The 16,346-nt window shown below is 44.6% G+C and overlaps 1 protein-coding gene across 2 annotated transcripts in view; it reads left to right on the top strand.

Moving 5' to 3' along the window:
* Positions 1-146: 146 nt before the first annotated feature.
* Positions 147-16,346, top strand: part of WDPCP (WD repeat containing planar cell polarity effector) — a 235,631-nt gene continuing 219,431 nt past the window's right edge. The window contains exon 1 of one of the 2 annotated variants that reach the window (XM_074989391.1): positions 147-212. The gene's annotated coding sequence lies outside the window, so the exon portion shown is untranslated. Of the gene's footprint in view, positions 213-335; positions 456-16,346 lie in introns of those variants that run through there. The other variant, XM_074989393.1, reaches the window with a different exon arrangement.

Here is a 16,346-nt window from a genome sequence, read left to right as displayed (position 1 = left end):
TCTGTCCTCACTAGCCTCCGCACATTCTGCTCAGTCTCTGTCTCGCGGGTACTACAACTCCCAGCATGCGGCGGGCCCGCTCCGCTGCCGCTGAGTAAGCTCAGCCTGACGGCAGCTGCTCATGCCCACACTCTTCCCACCATCCCCTGAGGTGCGCCGGGAGTGACTATCGCGCACATTCGCAGCGGACCCCGCGAAGAACAACCGTCGAGGTTCGCAAGGGGGCGCTAGAGCTCGGTTTTTTGCGCATGCGCTAGAAAAGAAACGTGAACGTGTTTGTCTTTGTGCATGCGCGGGAGGAAAGAGCCGGGAGGTCGGGGAGACGGGGAGTGTGTGTAGAGTCAACGCTCCTGTTTCGGGTGGACCTGTGAGCGTGGCGCGCATGCGCAGCCAAAGAAGACAACGGTTTTAACACAAGCGTGACCTGTTCGGGCGCGCGACGTGAAACACACTAGGTGAGTCGCGGGAAACGTGCGCATGCGCAAGCCGGTTGTTTTTTGTGGTTGCCAAGTGACGACAGCAGAGCGCGTTGTTGCTAGGACACGGCTGACGCTGCAGCGGTTGCGGCCCCGGTCCAGTTCCACTTCCAGCCGTTGCCTGCGGGCGAAGAGAAGGGAGCCCGGCCAGCGATCCCCTTCCGGCTGGGTTGCCGGGAGTGAGGGGTGGTTGGGTCCCTGAAGTGGAGCCTGCAGCTGCTTTCCGCCATGGGCTGTTCCTGCTGAGCAGCTGCGTCTTCGCCGCTGTCACTTGGCTTCTCTTACCGCTCCCTTCAGATCGCTCCGGTGTCGGGGCCTGACTGCCCCCGTAGGCTGAGCCTAGTCGCTGCCGTGCGCAGACGCAACGCACTAAAGCGAAGCGAGTGAGTGGGTGAGGCGCCCGGCGCACGCAGCACTGCGCAAATCCCGGATCGGTCTACTCTCTTGCCGGAGCTTTCCGCTCCACATCGCCACCAGCCTGCTGCTGTGCTGCTAAAATCTGTCCCAGCGTGACCCCAACGGGCGAACCCGCCACCTTTGCGTGGTGTCCACGACCAGCAGGGGATGGGTCACTTAGGAAATGTTGCAATACAATGACTGAAGTATGTAGGCAATTGAGTCGGGTTTCAGTGGCTTTTTGAGATATTTTTACTCTGTGTTTGTTATATGGTCTGTTTTTACATTTGGAAGTTCAGTCGTTCCTTCACAGTCCTACTAGGGATGAAAACAAAAAAAAAGCAGTGAAGTAGCACTTTAAAGACTAACAAAATAATTTATTAGGTGAGCTTTCGTGGGACCGACCCACTTATTCAGACCATAGCCAGACCAGAACAGACTCAATATTTAAGGCACAGAGAACCAAAAATAATAATCAAGGTTGACAAATCAGAAAAAAAATTATCAAGGTGAGCAAATCAGAGAGTAGAGCAGCGGTTGGGGGGGTGTCAAGAATTAGATTAAGCCAAGTATGCGAAAGAGCCCCTATAATGACCCAGAAAATTCACATCCCAGTTCAAACCACATGTTAATGTGTCGAATTTGAATATAAAAGAGAGTTCAGCAGCCTATCTTTCAATACTGTTGTGAAAATTCCTCTTCAGTAAAATGCAGACTTTTAAGTCATTAACAGAATGGCCCACTCCATTAAAATGTTGGCTGACCAGTTTGTGGATCAGGAGTGTTTTTAGCTGTGTCTACATGTGCACGCTACTTCGAAGTAGCGGCACTAACTTCGAAATAGCACCCGTCGCGGCTACACGCATCGGGTGCTATTTCAAAGTTAACTTCGACGTTAGGCGGCGAGACGTCGAAGTCGCTAACCTCATGAGGGGATCGGAATAGCGCCCTACTTCGATGTTCAACGTCGAAGTAGGGACCGTGTAGACGATCCGCGTCCCGCAACGTCGAAATTGCTGGGTCCTCCATGGCGGCCATCAGCTGGGGGGTTGAGAGATGCTCTCTCTCCAGCCCCTGCGGGGCTCTATGGTCACCGTGGGCAGGAGCCCTTAGCCCAGGGCTTCTGGCTGCTGCTGCAGCAGCTGGGGATCCATGCTGCAGGCACAGGGTCTGCAACCAGTTGTCGGCTCTGTGGATCTTGTGCTGTTTAGTGCAACTGTGTCTGGGAGGGGCCCTTTAAGGGAGCGGCTTGCTGTTGAGTCCGCCCTGTGACCCTGTCTGCAGCTGTGCCTGGCACCCTTATTTCGATGTGTGCTACTTTGGTGTGTAGACGTTCCCTTGCAGCGCCTATTTCGATGTGGTGCCGCGCAATGTCGAAGTTGAACATCGACGTTGCCAGCCCTGGAGGACGTGTAGACGTTATGCATCGAAATAGCCTATTTCAATGTTGCTACATCGAAATAAGCTATTTCGATGTTGGCTTCACGTGTAGACGTAGCCTGTATGTGTGTTTTGTGCCCATTAACTCTTTGAGAGAGTTTGAAGTCTGTCAAAACATCTGGGCATTGTTGGCATGCGATGACATATATGATGTTACTTGAGGAACATGAGAATGTGCCTGTGATTTTGGGAATAACCTCGTTAGGTCCAGTGATGGTATCTCCAGAATAGTTACGTAGACAAAGCTGGCAGCGGGCTTTGTTGGTAGGAAAAGTTCCAGGACTGGTGTTCCTGCAGTATAGACTGTGGCTGTTGGTGAGAATTCTCATAAGGTTGGGAGGTTGTCTGTAGGAGAGAACAGGCCTGTCACCTAGGGCCTTCTGGAGTGTGGCATCCTGATTAAGGATAGGTGGTAGGTCTTTAATAATGCGTTGCAGTGGTTTAAGTTGAGGTGATGACCAGTGGTGTTCTCTTCTTGGTTTTTTTGGGCCTATCGTGGGAGAGCTGGTCTCTGGGTATTCATCTGGTCCTCTTGATTTGTTTTTTTTATTTTTATTTCTCCTGGTGGGTAATTCAGGTTTATGAATATTGGTAAAGATCTTGTAGTTTTCAGTCTCTTTCAGTAGGATCAGAGCAAATGCGATTGCATGTAAGGGCTTGACTGTAAACAATGGATCTAGTTATGTGTGCAGGATGGAAGCTAGAAGTTGTGTAGGTAAGTATAGCGATCAGTGGGTTTCCGGTAGAGTGTGGTACCGATCTGGCCATCCTTGATTTATAGTGTGGTGTCCAGGAAATGTATCTCTCGCATGGAGTAATTGAAGCATAAGTTGATGGTGGGTGTAGATTGTTAAAGTCTCTGTGGAATTCTTCTAGAGTCTCTTTGCCATGGGTCTAAATCATAAAGATGTCATCAATGTATCTTAAGTAGAGGAGGAGTACTAGGAGCGAGAGCTGAGGAATCATTGTTCAGGTCAGCCATAAATATATTAGCATATTGTGGGGCCATGCGGGTGCCCATAGCAGTTCCACTAATCTGGAGGTATAAAGTGTCCACTGTCTGAATTAGTTGAGTAGAGAATAAAAGGACAGAGAGAGACAATAAATGACTATAAAGAAATAAAAATAAAACACTACACTAAAATACTAAAAGAGAAAAAAGAGAAATGGAAGCAAAAATAAAAAGTCCTGCAGAAGAGAAAATGGCAAAAATAAGCAGGAACTTGAACTTAAAGGAAAAGATGTGGTATCACTATTGCCTGTAGAAGGCTTAGTTTGCTGTAATCTTTGTATTCTTAATAGCTACATTTAGTTCCCTTTTTTCATAGTTCATTTTTATAAGCTTGGTTTGAGACTGCATAAGCATGAAAGATATAGTGGAACTTACCTAGAAATTCTTACTATGAGAAGTCTTGAATTACTTCATTGCATTTCAGTGAAATTTCATTCTGTTCACAGAAGCTTCAAGCTGTATTTTAGGAAATTGGTTGCATTTTAAGGGTCCACTTTTAGTTTATAAAAATGATTAGTAGATGTTTTAATAAATGGTTAACCAGTTTTACAATTGGCCCTTTCTGCTGTCTTTAGGTCAACAGGGGATTTATAAGGAACCTTTTACAACACATTCCACTGATGTATTTATTGGCCATTTCTAATGCATGTTACCACATCTATAACATGTTCACTGCAATTCTTAATAATCTATTAGCCATTTATATTAAGTGTCTATTTATAAATGATTTTGTAAAGTATGAGCAGGTAGCTGGGATTGCCCTACTGTTTTGAGCAGGGGTTTGGACTTGATGATCTTCTGAGCTCTCTTCCAACCCTAACCTTCTTCGATTCTATGATACTGTTTTTTACCATGTTGGGGGAGTCACTGGGCCCGTTCGCAATTAGACTCTATTTTTATCCAGCAGGTAAAACAGACGGTTTATTAGTTTATTAGTTGACAGGGACGTGGCATAGAACAAAGTTGTCAGCACAGGAGCTGAAAAAGAGTGCCATTGATCTTGAGGAAAGTGCTCAGAGCCAAGGCTCCTGATCCCCTTCCTGCCCCAGCACAAACTTAGTCTGAGTCCCCAAATCCATCTCTTGTGTGGAAGCCCCTCCCCTGCCCTTTGTTCTTCCCGGTCAAAAGATGTCACCTGGCCATACAACCCTCCTGAGGTCAGGTTACTAAGTGCTTTGGCACTAGGGTAGGTACTGTGACTAGGGCAGCCTCCTCTAGAAAGAGTCACACCTGAAACTCCTACCACTGTCACCATCTCTAGGTATGGGTGCAGAGCCCTGGAAAATGAAGCATGCACACGCAGGTTCTCTATAGGTAGGGCAACCATATCTCCCTGTCCCAGATATGGGACAGGGAGATATGGGCAGGAGGGGTGGCTCCTTCAGGCTCCACCAAACGCCAGGGAGCCAGGAAGGAGGTGGTAGCCGCCTGAGTCCCAGGGAGGCAGCAGACACCAGTGCTACCTGGAAGCCCCGGGAAAGCAGCAGCCACTGGTGCTCGCCAAGCTTCAGGAAAGCGGCAGCCGCTGGCCCTCCCCAGGAGCCTAAGGGAAGCAGCAGGGACACAGCAGCCACCCCTGCTCCTTTTGCTTTCCTGAGGTTCGGGGAAGTGACCTACATGCTCTCAGGCCAGTAGCTGTGCCTGCACAGCTGCTGGCAAAAAGGTCAGCAGGCAGAGGGCCCAAATACGGGACAGCTAGTCCCTTTTAAAAAAAAATAAGTAGAGATGCCTTTTTGGCATCCCAAATACAGGACCATCCCACCCAATACGGGACGGATGGTCACGGGATGCATAGGACCGATTACTGTAAGACATCAGAATTCGCATGCAACGTAATAAAGTGACTACAGTCCCAACTTTGTAACAAATGCCTTCTTTTTAGAAAGTAACAGAAAAGTAGCCCTGTTAGTCTGTACTGGAACAAAACAAAGCAGCAAAAATGTAGCACTTTAAAGACCGATGAAATAAATCATTTTGTTAGTCTTTAAAGTGCTACATTTCTTCTGCCTTCTTTTTGGAAGTGAGTTTTGCTGTTAATAGCATTGCTAACACCTGTGCTTAGAGCCACTCTTCAAGGTTATTAGGCTCTCTCTCACCTCCATTTAGGAAAGAAATGAAAAGTGAAGTTTGTAGTTGCTGTAGTGGGAGAGATTAGGTCTTATTCGCCTTTCTTCTCTCACCAATAATAGAGGTAAAAACAAGAAGTCCTGTGGCACCTTATAGATTAACAGATATTTTGGAGCATAAGCTTTCGTGGGCAAAGACCTGCCTTGTCAGATGCACTCATGCATCTGGCAAAGCAGGTCTTTGCCCATGAAAGTGTAAGCTCCAAAATATCTGTTAGTCTATAAGGTGCCACAGGACTTCTTGTTGTTTTTGAAGATACAGACTAACTCGGCTACTTCTCTGATACTTGTCACTATAGAGGTAAAGAGGTTTATTTAATCTTTCGAACTTCCTGTGGAAGATCTACTCTCAGCACCTTACCACAGTCTCTGCAGGAGGTTGAGTGGACATTTGTACCTTTCGCTATGGAAGTGGGGGGAGTAAAGAGAGGATAGTGGAGGTTTTCCACCTAACCTTGGAGGACAGAGGCAGAGAATGATCTTATAGCCCCTGTTTGAAGCAAGGCACTGAATGACTTGATTATTTAAGGTATCTGCTGTATGGCTAGTTTTTGATTCTAAAGCACATTAAGTAGTGTTCTAAGATGGCATTTTTTTCTATTTGTCTGATCCACATGGACCAGCCTCAGCATAGCATAGTCAAGAAAGCTGGAAATATTCAGTGCAGTTTCCAACAAATTTAAATCTTCAGGGGGTACTTGTATTTGCTAGAGAAGACTGTGGAAAATTAATTTTCTAAACCAAGAAACCGCAGGACATTAAGCCACTATGTCAGCCTCAGATTTATGCTCCTAAATTTTGTACTGCTCACCATTATTCAGGTAATCTTTAACTCAAATTGTAGGAAATGGTTGAAATTCCATTGTAACAATATCCAACAGAGAACATTAAAGTAGCATTAAGTTTCAGATGCTTGAAGCAAAATGCTCTCACAACACTCTGGGCTCACTGGAACATACAGCATTGCAATCTAATATTATAGTTTACTCGGTCTAAAATGAAAGCCCAATTTTAATTCTATCTCCAAAAACGTATATAGTGCAGGGGAAAATAAATTATTTGAGTTTTTTTTTTAAATACAGTGCAACTAAACTTTAAAGCTATATCATTTTCAATGTCTGCTGTAGACTTTTGTAATCTGACTTCCATTAAAACATCAAATATACCCTGTAAAGTTTATCTAGAGATGCCTCCTTTTCTGATTTACAAGTTCTAAGGTCTTAAAGTCACTCTGGAAGTTTTTCAGCATTCTGTAGCTCATTTCATAAGCAGAAAACTCTGTATTGTAACCTATAGGGCAAACCCACTGGCTTGCCTCTCTTTCTCTCTCTATTTTTATTTCATTATGATTTTGAATATATGTTTATTATGACAGAGAAGGGACCTACTGGCTTCATCCTGTATGATGAGCTAACGCAATGCTTGCAGACCTATGGCTGAGACCCTAAATAGCAAAGTCAACATACATATATTTGGGATCTTTCACCAGATAAAGCAATCTAGATTGCCTAGATTTCCAGAAAGCCTTTGACACGGTCCCACACCAAAGGCTTTTATGTAAATTAGGTGGTCATGGGATAGGAGGAAAGGTCCTTTCATGGATCGGGAATTGGTTAAAAGACAGAAAACAAAGGGTGGGAATAAATGGTAAATTTTCACAATGGAGGAGGGTAACTAGTGGTGTTCCCCAGGGGTCAGTCCTGGGACCGATCCTGTTCAACTTGTTCATCAATGATCTAGAAAATGAGGTAAGCAGTGAGGTGGCAAAGTTTGCAGATGACACCAAGTTGTTCAGGACAGTCAAAAGCAAAAGGGATTGTGAAGAACTACAGAAAGATCTCAGCAAACTGAGTGATTGGGCAGCAAAATGGCAAATGAAATTTAATATGGGTAAGTGTAAGGTAATGCATGTTGGAAAAAATAACCCAAATTACACGTACTACATGATGGGGTCAAATTTAGCTACGACAGATCAGGAAAGGGATCTTGGAGTTATAGTGGATAGTTCTCTGAAGACATCCACGCAGTGTGCAGCGGCAGTTAGTAAGGCAAATAGGATGTTAGGAGTTATTAAAAAAGGGATCGATAATAAGACAAAAGATATCATACTTCCCCTATATAAAACTATGGTACGCCCACATCTCGAGTACTGCATGCAGATGTGGTCTCCTCACCTCAAAAAAGATATATTGGCATTAGAAAGGGTTCAGAAAAGGGCGACTAAGATGATTAGGGGCTTGGAAAGGGTCCCATATGGGGAGAGGCTAGAGAGACTGGGACTTTTCAGTTTGGAAAAAAGGCGATTGAGGGGCGATATGATAGAGGTATATAAAATCATGAATGGTGTGGAGAAAGTGAATATAGAAAAATTATTTACCTTTTCCCATAATACAAGAACTAGGGGACACCAAATGAAATTGATGGGTAGTAGGTTCAAAACTAATAAAAGGAAATTTTTCTTCACACAGCGCACAGTCAACCTGTGGAACTCCTTGCCCGAGGAGGCTGTGAAGGCCAGGACTCTATTAGGGTTTAAAAAAGAGCTTGATAAATTTTTGCAGGTTAGGTCCATAAATGGCTATTAGCCAGGGATAAAGTATGGTGCCCTAGCCTTCAGAACAAGGGCAGGAGATGGATGGCAGGAGATAAATCACTTGATCATTGTCTTCTGTTCTCCTTCTCTGGGGCACCTGGCATTGGCCACCGTCGGCAGATGGGATGCTGGGCTCGATGGACCTTTGGTCTGACCCAGTATGGCCATTCTTATGTTCTTATGTTCTTATGTTCTTAATCTTCACTGGCAGCCTGCATGCTAATCTTTGTGTTAGTCTGTATTCACAAAATCGACGAGAAGTCCTGCGGCACTTTATAGGCTCACAGATTTATTGGATCATAAGCTTTTGCAGGTAAAGACCCAGTTCGTCAGATTTGACAAAGTGGGTCTTTGCCCACGAAAGCTTATGTTCTAATAAATCTGTTAGTCTGTAAGATGCCATGGGACTTCTCTTTATGAACTTGAAAACTGTTACGTGTCCCACTTCACGTTCTCTTCTCCACACTAAAGAAATACCTTTTAAACATCTTTCTTCATAAGTTACATTTTCTAGACCTTTAATGTCTTCTGTTGCTCTCATATGGACTTTTTCCCATTAGTCCACAACTTTCTCAAAGTGTGGCTTCCAGAACTGGACACGGTTCTCCATTTGAGGCCTTATCAGTGCTGAGTAGAGTGGAAGACTTCTTGTGTCTTGCTTACCACAAACACGCCTACTTATACACCCCTGAATAACTCCCTTAGACAAAGGGTCAATGAGCACAAAACAGACATCAAAACACTCCAGATCCACAAACCAGTTAGTCAGCATTTTAATGGAATGGGGCATTCTGTCAATGACCTAAAGGTACGTGTGTTACTGAAAAGGAATTATCGCACCGTTTTGGAAAGAGAAGCAGCCGAGCTGGCTTTTATATTCAAATTTGGCACATTAACACATGGTTTAAATCGTGATGGGAACTTTCTGAGTCACTATAGGGGCTTGTCTGCATACTTGGCTCAATCTAATTCTTGATCTTCTTCCCCACCCCTCCACTCTCTGATTTGCTCACCTTGATTATCTTTTTCTGATTTGTCCTCCTTGCTTACTGTTTTTGGTTCTCTGTGCCTTAAATATTGAGTCTGTTCTGGTCTGGCTATGGTCTGAAGAAGTGGGTCTGTCCCATGAAAGCTCACCTAATAAACTATTTTGCTAGTCTTTAAAGTGCTACTTGACTGCTTTTTGTTTTGATAGTGTATAGACTAGCACGACTTCCTCTCTGTTACTACTCCTGAATGATGTGTGCTTTTTTGGGGGGCAATGGTGTTGTACTGTTAACTCATGTTTAGCTTGTGATCCAACATAAATATGAGATCCCTTTTTTGCAGCACTTCTTCCGATACACTCATCTCTCATTTTGTATTTGTGCAATTGATTATATCTTCCTAAGTGGAGTTCTTTGCATTTTTCCTGACTGAATTTCATCATATTTATGTTAGACCATTTCTCCAGTTTGTCAGGATTATTTTGAATTCCAATCCTACTCTCTGAAAGGTTTTGCAATCCCTCCCAGTTTGGTATCTTCGTGACTATACACTTTAAGCCATTATCCAAATTGTTTATGAAGACACTGAATAGAACTGTACCCAGAATAGACCTCTGTGGGATCTGTTCAATATGTCCTTTCAGCCTGAGTGTTCAACCATTAGTAACTATTCTCTGGCTGTGTCTACACTAGCCCCCTTCTTGGAAGGGGGCATGGTAATCAGCCTAAGCGGAGAATACTAATGAAGTGCTGCGATGAATATGCAGCACCTCATTAGGCTAATTCTTCCCACAGCAACTTCGAAGTTGCAACTTTGACATTTTGTGGCCTCTGGGCACATGCCCCACTGGGTCCTGGTGGTGGGATTGCCCCGGCCTCCTGCACACCTGCTGCAGGACTCCTGAACGGGGCTCACCCAGCCCTCAGATGATGGAGCTGTAGGGACAGAAGGGGAGAGAGAGATGAGCCATCGGTCCTGCAGCTCCCCCCCCCCCCAGCCCTTGTCCGATGGCTTGGCTGCCCTGGGGATTCCTGAGAACTGAGGGGCCCCTCATGGGTGGGGCACACACCAGGTGCGATCACTCCCCACCCTGGGCATGCAGCTGGCAGTGCTGTCCATGGGAGCGGGTGCTGAGTGTCACAAGCGGCAGTCTGCGCAGGGGAGGGGAGCACGGCCATCCAGGGTGTGTCCAGACTGGTGCTGGCAGCCATGTGGCTGACCCACTGCCAGCTGTGGCAGAAGCAGGCACCCCCACACACACACTCTGAGGTATGCGATGTGCCATGTACCTACTGGAGGGTCCCTCGAGAAATCTGGGGAAGGCCCTGGTCAAGGGTGCCAGGCTTGATGGCCCTGACGGGATGGCAATTATGGGTGTCCCTTCGGTGGATCCCTCCTCATCCAAGGAACAGTTTGTTTCCTCCGGGGGGGTGGGGTGGTCTGGCCAGTGGGTCCAGGCAGCTACTCCGGCTGGGGCTTAGACTCAGGGCCTATAGTGTCCAGCACCATCATGGGGTGGGGCCTGTGTCCTTGGTCCCGAGGCATCTGTCCAAATCCTCATAGTGGGGGCAGCTGATGGGTGCTTCCCCTGAGTGGCTGGCTGCGTGTCTGGCCCTCATGTAGGCCTTCTCCGACTCCTTTACTTTGTACCTGACTTGATCCAGATTGTGTGGGTGATGCCTCCAGGCAGTCAGGCTGGCGGCCAGCCAGGCAAAGGCTGGTGCATTGCAGTGCCCGCCTTTGGTCTCAAGCAGTACCTCTTTGTCCCCTCAAAGGCTGAGGAGGTCCCGGAGCTCCAGCTTGGCCCATGATAGGGCCCTCTTTTTGGTGCCCTGGACAGGCTCCAGTGAGCCCTCGACTGACTTGGTGGGCTGATTGCTGGCCATTGGGGCAGTGGGGTGGCTCTGTGTGCTCTGGGGCTGACCTATGGGCATTCTGCTGCAGGCTTGTGCCTTTGCAAGAGCCAGCATGCTCTCAGCTTCCTGCCATGGGGTTTCTGGGTTCCTGCATCATTAAATGTGGCTGGATGCAGGGACCATGGAGCTCCACTCGCACTGGCCAGGGCATCTCCGCATGCCAGCTGGCGGGCACCATGGAGAACTCCTCTTTTGAAAGAGGGGCCCGGGAAGCGTCTACACGTTTTCTTTTGAAAGAATCTTGAAAGAAGGTGCTCTTTCTGATCCGGGAGTGGAAGAGTGCTTCCACAAGAAGTGCCACATTCTTTTGATTTACTTGTGAAAGAATGTGTTTTGTGTGTAGGCGCTCCATGGGATATTTCGAAAGAGCCCGTTCTTTTGAGAAGTTTTTGAAAGAACTTGCTAGTGTAGATGCGGCGCCCACGTTTGTTTCTCTTTTTCTGTAATACAAAGTTGTGTCCGGTGGATTTCAAGAGTGTGCTGGATAATCTGCACTTTGCTGTATATTTTTACAACAGCTGTATCTTCTTCCTGGTTAAGTGGCCCATAATAGATCCTACTGTGCTTGTTTTGTACCCATTTTATCCTTACCCACAGACTTTCAACAGTCCTGCGTTCCCCTTCTATCTGGACCTTCATTTTCACACATACAGTTTCACCAGTGATAGGGAGCTGGTAAAAGATGAGCACTGGTTTGTGTTCTCATTTATTTCTACTGGTATCAGATCATGTTCATATTTGCAGCACTTCAACTGTAGATGAGAACTGCGTCCGGAGGGCAGATATCCCAAAGAACACAGGAAGGGGAATTTCAAAATTCCTGCGCCTTTATCGGGGAAGGTGTGGGCATCTATTTACATGGTGTCAGAGCAGCAGATGGTCACCTGGGCACTGTGGTATATCCTCTGAAGGCTAAAAGCTGTGTAAACAGGAAGAATGTGTATTCATTTGCACAACATCGCAGAAGTTTTACTCTTAAGAACGGTACGCCTCTTGTGAAGGTGGTTTTCTGTTTGCAGTGAAACTTCTGAGTTTTGCCTCAAAATTCATGGGCAAGTGTAGACACTCCTGTGGTTTTGGTGCTAAAAAGGGACTTGTTTCACTTTAGACTTGGCCATGTCTACATGTTTACAAGGCAGCACCTCCCTCTTTTCACCTCTCCTTCGCAGTTCCTTCCTGAGCAAACTGTGCTTTTTCTTATACCAACATTCCAGTTCTGTCCAGTCCAGCAAGTCACTGTGCTGCAAATCACATTATAATTAAAATTGGATATATTGGGCCTTTCACTTTTGACTAGTATAGGACTGAATATTTCCTCTTACATCTGACTCAGTAGCTTTGGAAGAAGGGAACGGTTGCCTATCAGGTTTATTATTTTAAAGAAGCATTTGTTTGTAATATTGTAAGGAGTGCCAGCAGAAGGAGGTTAGCAAGAGAAATCCAGATGAAATGGCTGTGGTTTCAGATAAATGCCATTTTTTTTAAAGGGATCTTCATTTTTATCAGGTGGATAGCATTCAGTATCTGTATGCATCGGTAGGCATGGCGAACTGTGGTCCAGTAGTTATGACATTACATTGGATCCAGGAGACCTAGGTTCAGTTGCCAGCTGTAATACAGATTTCCTATGTGACTCTGGGTACATCAATGACATTTTGTGTTCTTTCATTTCCCATCTGTGAGCGTGGAAAACAGTATGTAGTGATAAATACAATAACATGTACAGTACATAGAACAAAGCTGGTGCATCTTTATTTAGAATTGCCAGTAGTTTTAAGTGTAACCCCAGACAGTTTTTGCCAACTTAATTTCACTTTTCTTCCTCGTAAAACTATTGTGATGTTGCAGTTGCATTGTGGTATTATGTTATCTCTGCTGGGGATTCCATTGTCACTATGGAAGACCCCAGATTGCTTGTTGGGGTCCTATGCACATGAATAACCCTGTAGCCAGTTCTGGGAGCTAGTTACCATTTGAGTCCCCTTATGAGATAACTGGTTAACTGTTGTCTTCACCATATCCAGTCTCATGCAAAGTTAAGCCATCATGACTTGGGTTCTCAGACCATTATATCAATAGCCAGGCCTTATCTTGCAGATGTTATTCCTCTTAAGTGCACAGCTGGGAAGTCAATTCACGTAATCCATCTGTTCCACTGAATTCACCCCCTTGTGAGCAAAGCAGACCCACCAGTGGGTTCTGTTTGCTTTACAATTAATTTATAACTCTAGTAACAGTTTTCTTTTAAGGAACAGTCTGCCTTTTTGGGGGGAAAAATCAGCTTTAAAAAACAAACAAACACACTAATTGAGTAGCTTTGCCCTGATAAAGCTAGGCTAAATTCTTGGGGATAACCTCACAATTTTCAGCATCATAAGAGATGGTATACTTCCTGAGGCTTTCTGAGTGCATAGTACTATTGTGAGGAAAGCCTGTAAAATGAATGTTTGTTCCAGTAACAGTTTTGTTTATAATTTATTTATCATTGTAAAATGTTTGGCTAATTAAGTTATGTTCTTATGTAGACAATCTTTATAGCTAATTCTGTCTTTTGGTGTTGGGAAATATAAAGACAGGTTACATTAATATGCATAATAAGTCAGCATTAAAATAATACTCTAGATATACATATGTTTTAGGCTAAACTTTGAGGCACTGCAGCCTTTTTTCAATATTTATTCACAAATAGTAGTAAGGGGTTCTTGTTTTGTAGACTGAGTCAAATGACTTTTTATGTTTGTCTAAATACAGGGTCTTTACTACCAAGAGCATGAGCTATCTCGAAAGCTTTAGTGAACATTATATCAAATTTTACTTTTAAAAATACATTAATTAAACAAAAGCTTATTCTTTCAGGCCTCAGTGGGTAAAATAAATGATAAATTACTCTTTAGGTTACTCTTTAGACAGGAATATTTATCTGATTTTTATTGGGCTGTAGTTTTTTTCTAGATTCATTAACATTTCATGGTGCAGTGCTACTCGGAAAAGTGGATGTTGATATAGCAAACAAACATTAATGCAGGTGGTAAGGGGCTAGGATTGCCATTCGCATTAAGATAATTCAGTATAAAAACTTTATTGTGGGGAGAGGGGGAAGTAGCCTGTCTGAGCAAGCAAAACTTCGAACAGCCCACAGTAATGCGTTATCAAAAGCTACATTGCTTGGTTAATAGGCATGGTATTGGTGGATAGGCTAATTATTTGTCTGTGGCTATCTTACTTCAGAGAGATGCTCTTGTTAGGGGGAAAATGTGTTTTGTCCTGAGCATGAGCACAGTGTTTTATAGAGACTGGCTTTGTGCAGACACATTGGTCTGGAAAGACCTGGAATCCTACGCTTTATTCTTATTGTGTTCTGTTGTTTGACATTTGGGGGTTTGCATGGTCCTGCAACAATAATTTCCACACAGTTTCTGATCTGTCTTCTGCAGCTCCAGATGAGGAGGGACAAATTGATTTGGCCCAGATAATGGGCTATCAAAAGCTAAATTAGGTGTATTCTGTAAATTCATATGCTTTTTGAGGTAAGGATGTGAGTGGTAACTGCATTCTTTAATTGAGATAACTGAATTATGGAAGGAGCTTTTGGCATAGTTTTGGACGATTTGATTGATGGTTGTTAAGGTCAGGTCTACAAGGCAAACTGGAATACTGAGAAGTTTGGGTATGCCATCCAAGTTGGGTGTTTGTCATTCCCCCACAGTGAGTCTGAAGATTCATGCCTGGTGTACACTCCAGCACTAGGTAAAAATAAGGTATCTTACATCAAACTAATTATATCGCTGTACGCACTATAGCCTTGCTTCCACCCGTGTAAGTTCCCCACTGCCTTGACATAACAACTGCACCTCCAAAGACGCATAGGGTTTATGTTGATGTAGTTAGGGGTGACGTAGTGTCCCTGTAGAAAGTGCGTTGCTTACAGTAAAGTCGTTCATATCCAGCCCCCCCGGGACTGGGAGGTTACCAGATATTCCAATGTTCTGGATAATAGAAGGGTATACCTAGCAATGCATAACACTAAAGAAAAACAAGATTAGATGTTAAAATGCAAACAAAAATGTATGTAGAGTACTTATTTACCAACAACAGTAGTACTGTACACCATAAACTTATACTGTATTGGCTGTATTTATTTGTATTTACTTTCACGATACTGTACTTACGGAAAATGCAACCAAAATTTACTTATAGTTAAAATGCCGGTTATTTGAGTATTCCGGGTAGTAGAATGGCAGATACAAAAGAGTTTACTGTACGTCTACTGCCTGTCTTTCTTGTCAATTTCCTGGCTCCACTGGAGCTGTGAAAGTGAAAAGAAAGCCAGCTCCCAGCTCCCCAGTTGGGATGTTCTACTTGGATTTTGCTGCATGTCAGGCATCCAGACAGGCTCCCTGCTTGCATTACCACCAAGGCTCTTGGCTCCAATTGCCACCTGGGCTCCCCACTCGCTACAGGGAGCCTTGCTGCCCCTTGGGTCCAGTCTCCCCATTCTCAGAGAGGCTGTTGCTCAGGCTCCCAACTCTAATGTGAGCTGCCACCTGGGCTCTTGGCTTCCCTTTCCCTGCCAGGAGCATGGCAGCTGACCAGACTCCCAGAGTAGATCCATCCACCGGTTGACGCTCTTTGGCTCTCTGCTCTCATCCATGAATGTGGCAGTCACAACTGGCTTCTCCCTCCGTACCAGGAAAGGGGAAATCACATTGAGCTTCTCTGCTTCCCATTCCCTGCTGTACATGGGAGCTTGTCTTCTGTATCCCCTTATGAGAGCTTACACACAGTGACTTTCTGAGTCCCTTATCAACATTTTTTCAAGTGTGTTCTTGGATAGCTTAGGAAGACTAATAGAATTTACTGGTTCTTCCAGTGGACTAATTGCTCCAATTTTAAATAGTTGTCTGTAGTTAAACCGACCATTTTAAAGTCTGGTAAATCTGGTGGTTTTACAACTCAAGGGGAGAACAGTGTAATCCTCACTAAGGAATCAGAGAGAACAGGTTTTTTTTAGTTTTTTTTGTTTTGTTTTTTTATTTTTGGTTTTTTTTTAAACTACAGAGCCCCACATGAGTTTAGTCAGTGGGTTTTCATATTATCCTTTGGATCTGTTCTTTCAGATTGTTATTGTGTTTCCTAATGCACTCCCAACATATAATCACTGTATGATTTTTATTAAGGCCATGTCTATAGTAGCACTTATGTCAGCAAAACTCTTGTCAGTCTGGGGTGTGAAAAAACACCTCTTCAAGGAACTTAAAGTTTGCGACCATAAGGGCTCATGTGCACAGCACTCTGTCAGTGGGGAGGCGCTCTCAGTGGGGAGAGATAGCTATCACATCTCACCGAGCTGCTTTTATAATGTCAGCATGAGAGCGTTTTCCCATCTGCAGGAAGCTGCTA

Source organism: Carettochelys insculpta, chromosome 3, assembly GCF_033958435.1.
Source record: "Carettochelys insculpta isolate YL-2023 chromosome 3, ASM3395843v1, whole genome shotgun sequence".
NCBI classification, from domain to species: Eukaryota; Metazoa; Chordata; order Testudines; family Carettochelyidae; genus Carettochelys; species Carettochelys insculpta.
This window is presented reverse-complemented; position numbering and strand designations above follow the sequence as displayed.